This window comes from Sparus aurata, chromosome 13, assembly GCF_900880675.1.
Source record: "Sparus aurata chromosome 13, fSpaAur1.1, whole genome shotgun sequence".
NCBI classification, from domain to species: domain Eukaryota; kingdom Metazoa; phylum Chordata; class Actinopteri; order Spariformes; family Sparidae; genus Sparus; species Sparus aurata.
In genome coordinates, this window is record NC_044199.1 from 21106819 (window position 1) to 21120912 (window position 14094).

The window sequence follows — 14094 nt, forward strand, 5'->3', positions numbered from 1 at the left end:
AAGTGGGCCTAAGTTTTCACACATTTTGTGGGATAATTTTAAAGTATAGCTTACTATTCATTTAACAGATATTTTCTTTTATGTGAAATATTATTTACAATTACACAGTCTTCATAAGATTAGATTCTATGATTAAGTTTATCGATTTGAGGGTCCATCCTTTGCCCATTATCAGCAAAAGTATATTTTTTATCTAGCTTTTAGGATCAACCAATCACAGCTTTTGAAATGATGACTCATACCTAGCAACGGGGTCAACCACACCTCCTCACTAAGATAGGAGTTTCTGTCCATTCCTTGCTCAGAGTTCTCTGAGAATGTCCTGGAATCACTCCTAAGCTAAGACTCCTTGCTAGGAATTTTTAGGTTAAGTTTGGAGCTCTCTGAGAGGATTCTCAGAATCTTTAGGAATACGAGCCCAGATCTTTATCCTTGCCTGTAAGCGAGACTAAACCTTTGTGGATGAACAACTTGTAACACTCATCAACTCCATCATAGCCAGGTTCTGGCGGACTGATTGGCGGAGGGGGAGCAGACTGGACTACACAAACACGTTTGGGTCGTTTTGAGTTTCTGACCCTCTTTGCGCCGGAGAGTAGGACAGTTAGCAATGAGATGCCCTGACTCATGGCAGTAAAAACACTCACGATCGGAAGGACTTTGACTGGACCGCAGGGGAGTGTTGGCATTTACTCTTGGATTTTTACCCGCACCGGCAACCGGAAAAGTATTTGCGGCGCACAGAGGGAAAAACAGCACGGTGAGTTAAAACAAACTTGTCAGCACGAACAGCTGAAGACAAAGTTTCAACTTTCTGCTCATTCAGATAAACCACAATTTGGGCAGACACTTTTTAAACTCTTCCAAAAGAATGAGCTCTTGGAACTGATCAAACTTAGTGACTTTACAAGCTGTGCACCACTTATCAAGCAGAACAGACTTCTTCCTTGCAAATTCAACATACGTTTGGTTGGCAGATTTTTCACAAGTACGGAATTTTTGGCGATACGCCTCTGGCATTTGTCGGCTTACATCAAAGTGACCAGGAGAACCGGGAGGGAAACGCATACTCACAGGAGTTGACGCGATTGGGGGAGATGAGCGGTCCAGCTCCATTGCCCTGATGCGGAGATGCATCAGCTCAACCTCGCGGGTTTTCGTTTTGAGCTCCACCTCTCTGAGGCGGAGGGCGACCCTCAGATCCTCCGTCTCCACCCCAGCCTGAAGTAGAGCCATGGTATCCACACCGTGATCCAGGCGCAGACCCGGAATAGAGACAGGAGTCGCCGCCCCTTCCTCCACCGGGTTGCTGAGGGCTTGTGGGGCCGCAGTAGCCTCCGCTCCCACCTCCCCGTCTAAACACTCAGAAGCACCATCTGACTGCGGCTGCGTCTCCACTGCAACTAGCCTCTCTGACAACACTCTTCTAATCTCTGGCTTAAGGGTATTCATAGGAACGGCAACATCAAAGAAAGCAGCAATCACCAACAAATCCTCTTTAGTACATCTGTCCAACTTATCAAGAGTAGGAGCCTGTGTAAACTCATCCATGTCAAACGTCATCCTATGCCTCCACACACATAGAAAAACTGCCAACCAACAGTACAAACAGACTAACCTCCACCATGCGGGTGGATGCAGAAGATCCCGGACGAGCCCCCAAATTATGTTACGCCCCAGGCTAGGGGAACAGGGGCACAACATAAATGAGGCAGAGAACGACGTTTCGCAACAAGAAAAGCTGTAATTTATTGTTCACAGCTCAAAGTGAACAAAGAGTCAAAGTCAAAACAAAATAAAACAGAAAACAAAGTGAAGCGTCTCTTCGGGGTGAACCAAGGCCAAAATAATAAACTAAAGAAACTGCCTTCTCAACCAGATTAACTTGCCCTGGGAGGGAAAAACAAAAAAAGAACAAATGTCTAAACCTAACTCCCTAAACTAACAAAAACAGGAGAAAAAAGTGGGATCAAAATAAATGGCAGTTACACCCTTACTGCTTCCTAACAAAAGAAATATTAAATGCAAGAAGTGCTATGTACAAGGTGAGTTACTAAGACTAGTGCCGAAGCACAGCAAAAAGGGTTAGCACAGTTCAGTAACTAACACACACACAGGATAACAAAAACCATGACTAGAAGTTGAACTAGACACAATTCGAACAAAGCTCAGACCAACAGCTCACGCGAACGAGGAAAAATCACACTGCACAGTGACAGCCCTCATGCTATCTGAAGAGCACTGCTATTTCAAACTGGACCGCTCCTTGAAAGCTCGTCAGGCTCATCGGCTGCAGCTGCGGAGGAACAATGGCTGGCGGCAGGAGGCGGGACCTTTGAAGGGATTATTCCTGTTAAGATAAGACTTTGTCTTTCTGTGTTAATTTCAAAAATACATTTTACATTAGCCGACTTGAATGAAGCAATAACAACATTTCCATTTAAGTGGACTGATAAGACAAACCGTCCCCATCTTGTGCCCATCAACTACACAACGAAGAGAACAATCGGAGGAAATGCACATGAGAATTGGAGCTTGTTGAGATTTCTTCCTCTCTTGATCAGAACCAGAGTCCCTTCAGACGAACCAGTGTGGCAAGTCCTCTGTGAATTTAAGGACATTGTAGAACTTATCGTTGCACCTTTTCACACTGAGGACTCGATATCTTATCTTGACTTCAAGATATCTGAACACAGCACCGTATTCCAAGAAGTTTTCCCTGATGAAAACATTTGGCCTAAAGATTACTTGGAGCATTATCCATTGCTGATACGCCAGTTTGGCCCTCTTGTTGCACTATGGACTATCAGGTTTGAAGCAAAACATAGTTTCTTCAAAAGAGTGATATGTCATACAAACTGTTACAAGAATGTACTGCATTCATTAGCTCAAGGGCACCAATTTCAGACTGCATATAATCTGCACATGTATAGATTTTCTAAGTCTTCTTTGGAAGTTACTGATGTTTCTACACTTTCCCTTGATGTTATTAATGAGGATATTGGACTGGCTGTGAAACAGAAACATCCACATATGGACAGTGTGAACTTTGCAAAAAATGTATCCTTCAACCGCTTCAGCTATAGGATTGGAATGGTGGTTGCTCATGGGTCGCTGGCTGGACTTCCTGAGTTTTGTGAAATAGTTCATATGATTGTCCTACAAGAGACACAAATTTTCATTGTCAAAAAAATGGATGCCTGGTACCTGGAACACTATCGAGCTTATGACTTGGTTCAAGCTACTACTGGAGAATTAAGGCTTGTTGGGGCTCATGAACTGACAGATCCCTACCCTCTGGCTCACTACATGATTGGTGGACGGCGCCTCATCACTCTGAAAAAATACATACATGCATAAGGTTGTATATGTATGGGTGTTGGGTTGGAAATGTTGGAAAAGGTTTTTTGACCTTGGTTTTGTTTTGTAATATATATATATTTTTTTTTAATATCCCTTTGACCTTAAATAATACCTGATCTAATTAAATTCTGATTAAAAAGGACAATTTTTTTTATAGCATGTGATAAAGCTGTGTCATAGACATAACATACAGTATAAATTTCATAGCTGAATAGCTTTGCATTTCGATAAAATATTGTCAGTTTCCTAAAATAGTTCCCTTTGAAATTGTGTATAATTTATGGTATCTTGTGTATAAGAAAAATACAATTGTTAATTCGGATTTGTTATTATGGGAACGTTTAAGCATGACTAAGATTGCCCATTAACTATGAAAAAAAATGAACGAGAATGAGTACACCCTCTAAATGCCCCAAAATGGAAAATGGTACAATACATACAAATCTTGTTCTCCAGATGTAAGAAATGGCTTCTTTGATACAGACCCCAACAAATGTCACCTAATTATGATTTTCATAGTTGTTGTTTTTTTCACAGAAAAAGAATATTATGATGCAAAAATGATTGTTCCCACTAATCATGAAACGTACTGAAATTGTGAAATTTTTTGGTGTAAAAATAAGACTACTGCTACTTAGTACTACTTACCAATTAAAACAAATATTGAGAGTTTCCCAAAGTTATTATTTGCAAAAAGGAAGTACTGTGAATTTGTGAATATAAGCAAGTTATGGCCAATTTTTTTTTACTATAACTAACACTATTGTTTTTATTCTTGTTTTCACTAGATCATTTTGGATGGGCTGACATGGCGGTGAGAAGGCCAGCCAAGTTGAGAATTATTCTCAATCCTGATGACACCAGGAAACTTACTCTGTCTGATGGAATTCCAGAGACAATGGAGCAGCTTATGGATGAAGTCAGGAAAGTGTGTGGGTTAAATGGGAAGATAAGACTGCAGTACCAAGACAGAGACTTTGGAGATGCACTAGTGAACCTGACATCTACTGCGTAACTTGAGGATTTGGTAACTGTCAAGGTCATTCCAATAACTAGTGATTGCAGTCAGGGATTTAATGTCAACGCCTGCAATGACTTTGTGTCTACCCAATCAGATGACAGAGAGCTCCTGTCCACACTGTCCAGCTCTGTCTCTACAAGAACTCAGATGTGGCCAAGAGACTTTCCGATACCAACATTCTCCTATGACACTGAACTGCAGTTAGAAAAGGGAAATGCAGAGTATAGGTCAAACATGACAAGGATGACACTGAGTTCAAAAACAAAGTCAGACATTCTAGAAAAGGTAGCTGAAGAAATATTCAAGTACAAGGCCTACCCAAAAGATGCTGACTTCAGTGATGTTGCAGAAGCGCTGATCAAGAAGCATCCATGCCTCTCTGTACCTTGTTCATACAACGGATGCTACGGTTGGAAGCAGCGGCTGAAGACAAAATGGGTAACTACCGAACGCAGCTAAAGGACATTGGGTGTTCTGAACTGCTTGCTAATTCACTAGAGTCCAAAGCTTTACAGGGTGAGTTGCCAGCAAAAAAAGTAAAGAGACCTAGGAGAGGAGAGGCCAACCACATCCCTGATATTCCAACTGGAGCCCTGACAAACTGGAAAATGAGAGACTGTCACCTTTAAGGGAAGTGAAGAAGCGAAACAATCGCACAGTCACAAAGGACAAAATGGACAAGACTATTTCATTGCGAAGACAGGAAATTGTGGAAAAGGAATCGGGAGTGAGAGAATTGAAAGAGAGATGGCCTGCATTGTTCACGATGGATGAGGTAAGTAACTTTTTTTGCAATAGATCAGCATAAGAAACCTGCTAAGAAATTTAGCCAAACCAATTCAAAATGCATCTCTTGGGCTTTGATGTCAAAACAAGACCTCACACACCACACAGTTGTATTGTAAAATGTGATAATGTTTGCTTGTGCCGTTATGATTTTAAAGATCAATGCTGAATTCATGAGAATTACAACTGCAAACCACGATTCCTGGCCTCCTTGGACAAGCACCACAGCAAGCTGATCGAGATCATCAGAAACAAGTGAGGAGCTGTCAGAGAGAAGACGTGGAATATACTCAAAATTCTTGATCAGGTATGTACTTGCTCAATACATCAACATTTTCTTACACCACATACAGTGTAATATTGTAAATAAAAGCAATAATGATCATTTTAACATACACAACTTAACATATATTGGAAGATGTGTTTGATAGACCTTTTCACTGCTTTGTAAAACACAATCAATTCAACTGCCCATTTGGCCATTGTATTGTTTTTGTGTCTTCAGTCAAGTTGTAAAATTGGACAGCATAATCTTGTGTGTGCGTTTGTTCTCTCACCTAGAGCCTCGAGGTGAATCTAAAAAGAGAGTGCTTGCTGAAGTGCCTCATTGTGTACCTTGGGGAGGATGTGGACAAACTTATCAAGGAGTATCTGGTAAGTACACTTGCATTAAAGGTGCAGTTGGTAACTCTTATAAAAGTGACTTTTTGTCATATTTGCTAAAACTGTCACTATGTAAAGACAGCATTATATGAAACTAGTAATCTGTAAAAAACAAACCAGGCTCATTAAGTCCCACCTACTGCTCCTACTGCAAATTGCCAGAATCCATTGCGACCGGGCAACAAGAACCAATCAGAGCCAGGGTGGTGTTTGATGGGCTGTCTTGATAGCTGTCAGTCACTGCTCACGCACACGCTGCGGACAGCTCCAGCCCCCTTCCTCCTCAGCTCTAGTGATGGGAGTGGCAGTTTTTTTTTACTGTACTGAATCTCTAGAATCCGTTCATTAAAATGATTTGTTCAAAAGATTCGTTCACCGAATCGTTCAGTGCTCTCCAACTCCCTGAACTGATTAGCAGCCAAACGATCCGTCATTCAGTTCATTAATCAGCCCTGAGGTTCACGTTCACTTACTGAGGGACGGTGCGTTCACGGACTATAATACACAATCATTAGCGGGAGACGTAGCACTGCTTTGAGTGGTATACATGCACTAAAATTATTACACGGTGAAAGTGTCCTCTGTGCACAGTAAAATCAATTAACATGATGCTACACGGATGTTAGCAACACAGCGCTACTTTTAGCAGTATGGTTACTGAACTTGAATCAACTCCTCTGCCCTCAGTAAGTGAGTGAGTGACACAGCGCCACTTTCAGCACAGTACCTGAATGAGAATCAGGTCCTCAGCGACGCGAATCATGAGTGAGTGACAGCGCGAACGTGATTCACGTCCTGGCGTCCCTCGTTCGCGAACGACCTGTTGAGGACGTGAATCACATTCGCACTGTCACTGAATCAGCGTGAACGTGAATCACGTCCTCATAGTTCTCTGTGTGAGTCGCGGCAGTCCCACTCCCGGCCGGTATGCTCGCGGCTGAGCTCAACTGAACTGAGAAAGGAACGAATCAGTTCATGAAGTGATTCCATTCACTTCGTTCACTCAAAAGATTTGTTCGTTTGAACGACAAGTTCGCAACACTACTCAGCTCCGCTCGTAGTTGGGGGCCTTAAGCACATAAACAGGTAATTTCGCGCAAATTCATCTAAAAGTGCTAAATTTGGCACAGATGTAGCTCAGGTCATACTGAAATAATTTAGCTAGGGCGCCAGAGCCAGCGACCCTCGGGGCCAAGATGGTGGCCAAATCCAATATGGCCGCTGCCCGAAAAGGGTTCCGACTATAACTTTTGAACCACATGAGCTACAAATACAAACTTGATGTCATTTTTAGCTTAATTGATCATAGGAAACACACAGGAATATTAATATTTATGACCCGGTGCATCTGGACCAATTAATCCTCCAATTCCAATATGGCCGCAGTTTTGACTGTAGTATGGGCCTTATACCCCATTGTTTTCGCCAATTTATCTACAAGCACCAAATTTGGCACTGATGCTGCTGAGGGCATACTGAAATTATTTAGCCAGGGCGCCCGAGCCAATGGTCCCTGAGACCAAGATGGCGGCCAAATCCAATATGGCCGCCATGAGATACAAATACAAACCTGATGTCTATTTTACCTTTTTTGACCATAGGAAACCCACTGGAATACTTACATTTATGATTACGGATATTAGGACCCCCAAAATTCTCTAAATTCAATATGGCAACTGTCCGAAAAAGGTTTTTGGCTACAGATTTTTAACCAAATGCGCTACAAATGAGGATGTGGTGTCTAATTTATGTTTATTGACCACATGAAGTCCATTGGCATATTTATATTTATGCTTGTGTAAGTCTGGAACCTATATTCTTTTCAAGACTGTGTTTAAAAATCCTTTTTTTTTACCACAACTTTGAAGGTTATTCTCAATGTTGATTCATTGCCTCATAAAAGTGAAATGCTTTCAGTGTACCACAGGTGAATACATTTCAAAGTGTAATCATATAAGAAAGAATAAGACACAATTATTATTGCAAGGCATATTTATATTATGTCAAATTGTTAGAAGAATAATATAGTCAGTTTGTCCAAAACTCTTAAAGGCTTGCTTAGCATAACAAAAAACAGCACTAACATAAAACAACAGTGAATTCTCATGCTTGAATTCTCAGCAAGAGCTGTGGTTCCAGCCGCGTAGATGAAGCTAGACATCACCTTTTCTAGAATGGTACCAAGTCTTTTGAGAACCTGCCTCCCACCCAAGCTGCACTGATTCAGCCCATTAAGAGAGCACTGCTGCAGGCCAGCTTCTACTGGAATCAGGTAACCGCTGTCCAGCAAGATATCCCAGAGTTCGATGCATGGGGATGGTATCAGGACTCTACGAGCAAGACTTGGGATCCTTACAACTTTGAAGGTTATTCTCAATTTTAATAGATCCTCCAAAACACCAAGTGACGCCCTTTGTGAGGACTTTGCAGACCATTTCAGAAGTAAAATCAATGACATCAGATCAAGTCTTTTACCTCACCAGATTTTAAATGTCAACACACCTGGATTATTGATTTTACCTGAGGAAACACTGGAGAGTTTTGCCCTGGTTGATACGAGGACACTTGGTCGAGTCTTCTCCCAAGTAAAGCCCACAACCTGCCTAATAGACCGAATTCCCACACCGTTTTTTAAAACACTTTGTGGATTCTTTGAGGATCAGCTGTTCTACATGGTGAATTGCTCTCTTCTGGGGTATCTTCCCCGCCTCCTTTAAAACGGCGGTGGTGAAGCCCCTCCTGAAGAAGAGCAACCTAGATCCCAACATCTTTAATAATTATTGGCCTGTATTCAACTTACCATTTTTAAGTAACATTTTTGGAAACTCATTTTTAATCAAGTAAATGACTTTTTAATCGCGAAGTATCAGTCTGGTTTTAGGACGAACCACAGTACAGAGATAGCCCTTTTAAAGATTTTAAACGACATCAGGTGCAACTTAGATAACCATAAACTCACAGTCTTGGTACTACTGGATCTAACCGCTGCCTCTGATACAATAGACCATCACAGTTTATTAAATAGACTGAAGAACCTGGTCAGCCTCTCTGGTACTGTTCTCAACTGGTTCGTCTCTTACTTCACAGATCGACACTTCTTTGTAAGTATGGATACATGTTCCTCAGAAACCCACTAAATAAAGTGTGGGGTTCCCCAAGGGTCGATCTTAGGTCCAGCTCTTTTTAATCTTTACATGCTTCCACTTGGGGACGAATACAGGAGGCACGGCATCAGCTTTCATTGTTATGCTGACGATACGCAACTGTACATCGCAGTGTCTCCTGATGACACAGGGCCTATTGACGTCCTTTTTAACTGCATTTTAGATATCAAGACATGGATGGCAGCAAATTTCCTATAGCTCAACCAGGACAAAACAGAGGTTTTAGTCATTGGTCCTGAAGGCCAGAATGAGAAACTTTTACCAAAGTTAAAGGATTTCAAACCATCCCAATCTGTAAAAAAATCTGGGTGTAATTTTTGACTCTGAGCTCAGTTTTATCCCACATATCAAAAATATAACAATTCATCTCAAGAATATAGCCAGAGTCCGCCCGTTTCTCTCTCAGGCCAGCACAGAGGTGCTGATGCATGGTTTTATCTCTTGTCGCTTAGACTACTGTAATGCCCTGCTCTCTGGCCTTCCCAAAAAGAGCATGCATTGGCTCCCCGTGCGTTTCCGGATTGATTTTAAGGTTCTTTTACTAGTTTTTAAGTGTCTAAACGGTCTTGGGCCTTCTTACTTATCTGACCTGTTTTTACTCTATCAGTCCCCGCTGACCCTGAGGTCCTCCAGCACTGGCCTTTTAACCATACCACAGGTTAGTTTAAAAAAGCACAGGGAGGCAGTTTTCAGTTATTATGGCCCCCAACTGTGAAACAGCCTGCCGGAGAATGTCAGGGTCGTGGAGACTGTTCAGGTTTTTAAAAAGAGGCTCAAGACCCACCTTTTTAACCAGGCTTTTAATTGATTTTTAAATTCCTTTTAATTCCTTTTATGCTGTGCTAATCAGAGCACTTGTATCCTTCATCCTTTTTCACTGTTTTAATCTCTCACGTTTTTAACTTCTATGCTTTTATGTTTTAGTCTCTTGTGTTTTTAGCCTTTATGCTTTTATGTTTTAGTCCCTCATGTTTTTAGCCTCTATATGCTTTTTGCTTTATTTTTCTGTTTTAGTCTGTCAGTTTTTAATCTCCAGTGTTTCCTCATGGGGGCCTGCCAGGGAGTTGTCTCTGGTCCGCCGCTGGGGGTGCTGTCCCATGGACGGTTTCGGCCCGAGTGGCTGGAGGGCTCTGCATCTTGGTGCGGGGCCTCCTGTCTGCCCGGATTGGTGTGGTTTCTGTGGCAATGCTCCCTGCAGACTTGGACCGAGATCTCTCTCAGTGTGGTTGGCCCCCCAAAGGTAGCTTCCTTCGCGCCTCAGGTCTCGCTGCCCAGCCATGTCTCTTTAGTGACAGCTGGTGTATGTGTGGGTGTGAGTGTGTGTGTCTGTGTGTCTGCGTGCGTATGTGTGAGTGTGTGTATGTTTTCTGTTGTTGTTTTTGTTTTTAATCTCTGTAAGGCACTTTGCGCTACTTTTTGTATGAAAAGTGCCATACAAATAAAGAATGATTGATTGAATGAATGTTGATTAATTTCCTTATAAAATTGAAATGCTTTCAGTGTACCACAGGTGCATACATTTTAAAGTGTAATCATATAAGAAAGTATAAGACACATTATTATTGCAAGGCAATATTTATATTATGTCAAATTGTTAAAAGAATAATATGATCAATTTGTCCAAAACTCTTAGAGGTTTGCATAGCATAACAAAAAAACAGCAATAACATAAAAAAAAACAAAAAAAAAACAGTTGAATTCTCATGGTCTCTCTCATGAATTCTCATTCTCATGGTCTCTCTCACATGAATTATCATTATCACTCACAATCACCGGATCACTCATCATCTCCACCATCATTGTTTGTACAAGCACCCTCACATGCACATATAGAAGTTCAACGAACTCCAGCTTTACAGCACTTGCAGTGCCCTCTACATGCTTTCTTGCAGCCACAGTTGAGGAAAATGGTGCAGGCTTTACTGGCGTCTCTGAGATTAGTCCAGTAAGGATCCCAAGTCTTGCTCGTAGAGTCCCGATACCATCCCCATGCATCGAACTCTGGGATATCTTACTGGACAGCGGTTACCTGATTCCAGTAGAAGCTGGCCTGCAGCAGTGCTCTCTTAATGGGCTGAATCAGTGCAGCTTGGGTGGGAGGCAGGTTCTCAAAAGACTTGGTACCATTCTAGAAAAGGTGATGTCTAGCTTCATCTACGCGGCTGGAACCACAGCTCTTGCTGAGAATTCAAGCATGAGAATTCACTGTTGTTTTATGTTAGTGCTGTTTTTTGTTATGCTAAGCAAGCCTTTAACCCTCTGGACTCTATGCTGGCCATTTGTGTCCACCTCACTTCCTTTTTGTTGATCATTTTAGCTGTGTTAATGCATATGGAATGATATTTCCCAAGGGTCTGGATTTTTGGCTGATCTTTCAATTTTCAAAACCTGCTCTTTAAATATGTCAATATTATACTGTGTATCTACAATTGTACCTTATGGCTCTATCGTGGACACTTTTGGCCAATTGAAACCCATGAAAACCACATTTTTTAATTCCTTGTGATTTACAGTATAAAATCATATAATTTAGGTAAAATGGCTTTCATTCTAAACTCAACACTTGAAAATTTTAGTTTTTAATGTTTTTCACCAGATTGTGTCATTTGTCCATTTTTGGGCAAGGGAGCAATTTCAGTTAATATTCTTAGTTTCCACTAGGGGCGTATGATGGCTTCCTGCACTCCAATGGAGCAAATGAATGACACAATTTTGACATAGGTGTGATCCTAAGGATGTCAGGTAATGATGTGTGTTTGTGCATGAAAAAAAAAATTAGTATTAGCAAGATAAAGTGACATAAATTAGTGTATCATACCATACAAGTTTCTGTGAATTTCTCTTGGTACAGGTTATTGAGCTTTGAGTTTCCAAGGCAAACCTGGCTGTGATGCACAGGTTGAAAACACCTGTAACTTTGATCTTTTCATAAAAAATGCCACACACAACTACACAATAGCCTTTACATACTCAAATAGCTGCTCTCCAAAAAAAAGGATCACAGGTCATCTTGACCTCTGGCTTCTGGGGAAACAAAAACAAAGTCTGACACTGTTTATAAATCTGTCCTGGAGTTTTTGCAGGTGCAGTCAGTACTAATGCTATAAGTGAGCCTATCAGCTCCCAGATCCTTCTTTATCTGCAAGATGGCAAGAAGGTCATATGCCCTGACTGAAGCACTTGAGTATGTGATGGGCTCAGAGAGTAAAGATGGGGAGAAATCCTCTGCGGTTGAGGAGGAGAAATCTTCTACCCAAGATGAGGACACGTCCTCTCCTGAAGATGATGGGACACCTTCCTCAGAGGATGACAGCAACACCACTGATGACGACTTCCAGCCAGTGCCTGGTTCCTCTTCCTCAGGGGAAGAGGACGGTACAGACACAGCGATGGAGGCCGATCAGCTGATGGCAGAGACAGAGGGGCTGGCGGGTGAGTGGATGTCTCGTCATTGGAAAATTATGTGGTTTCCCACTGCTGAAGAGACCCTGCACCACAATCCAGTATCCACTGGTTTCACCCCAGGGCCCACCCTGTATGCAGTTGCCCATATCAGCAACCTGAGGTCTGCCTTTGACCATTTTATTACAGAGGAGATCATTCAGCTGCTGTGCACCAACACAAACCTGCATGGAAGGCGAAGGTGTGAGGATTGGAAGAATGTGGATGAAGTGGAGATGAGAGTCTACATTGGGATTCTGATTCTGGCTGGCGTCTACCGCTCAAGACATGAAGCAACACGTGGCATGTGGGATGCCAAGACAGGACGGGCCACGTTTTGTGCCACGATGCCCCTCTACAGCTTCACTCAGATCAGCGCTAACATCTGCTTTGATGACAGGCTCTCCCACCCAGGACGCTTCAGGAATGATAAACTCGCTACATTTCGAATCCTGTGGGAAAAGTGGGTTGCTTGCCTCCCCCTCTTATTTAATCCAGGGGTTGATGTGTGTGTGTTGACGAGCAGCTTGTTGCATTCATAGGCAGGGTTCTCCCCAGACGGTGGAACAGCGGCGCTGCACCGCTATACCGGTAGGTCAGCACCGCTATACTCCGCGCGTGACAGTGACGAGCGTCCGTCCGTCCGTCCGTCCGTCCGTCTGTCCGTCCGTCTGTCCGTCTGTCCGTCTGTCCCCCGGTTGACGGCTAGGAGCTCCCGGCTGACGGCGATGAGCATCCGTCCGTCCCCCGGCTGACGGAGTTGATGACCGTCTGTCCGTCCGTCCGTGTCTCCCCCCCCCTCCCGGACTGACGTTGACGAGCGTTCGCACCCCCCCCCCGGACAGACGGTGCGCCGCTACACTCAAAATTTCTGGGGGGAACCCTGATAGGTCATTGTGGACTTCGACCAGTTGCGTGCACAGACCTTTTGAAAGGCAGGGGCGAAAGGCAAAAGAAGGGCACATACAGCACGTTCTTGCGACTGAAGAGGGCACATTAGCGCGCATTTTGGCTTCGAAGAGGGCACTTTAGTGCCTGATTTTGTCACCCAAGAGGGCAGTTTATCATGTTTTAACCAGCCAAGGGGGCAGTTTGTTGTGTTTTGCCAACCAAGAGGGCACTTTAACGCACTTTTTGGCTCCCAAGAGGGCGCTTCAGCGCGCGTTTTGGCTCCCAAGATGGTGCCTCAGCGCGCGTTTTGGCTCCCAAGAGGGCACTTTAGCACGCATTTTGGCACCCAAGAGGGCACTTTAGTGTGCATTTTTCAACAATTTGGCCACTGCCCGACCCCCCATGCACACCACTGACATCTACAATATATCCCAAACAAGCCTGCAAAGTATGGCATTAAAATCTGGTTCACCTGTGATGTGGCAACCTCCTATGCCTGGAGCATGGAGATTTACATGGGAAAACGACCCAGTTAAAATTCTGGAATTGATTAAAATTTTGGATTTCATGATCAGGACTGATGTCAAATTTAAAAAAAGAAGCAAATATTTTCAGTATATAGTGTTTGTATATAGCATTTTGTAAGCAAACAGGAGGTGGACACTTTTGGCCATGCATAAGCTAAGATAAGCTTTGTAAAAACATGCTGATCTAATGCTATTCTCCCTTTTAAATCATTAGAATTATGTTATCTTATAGGCATTT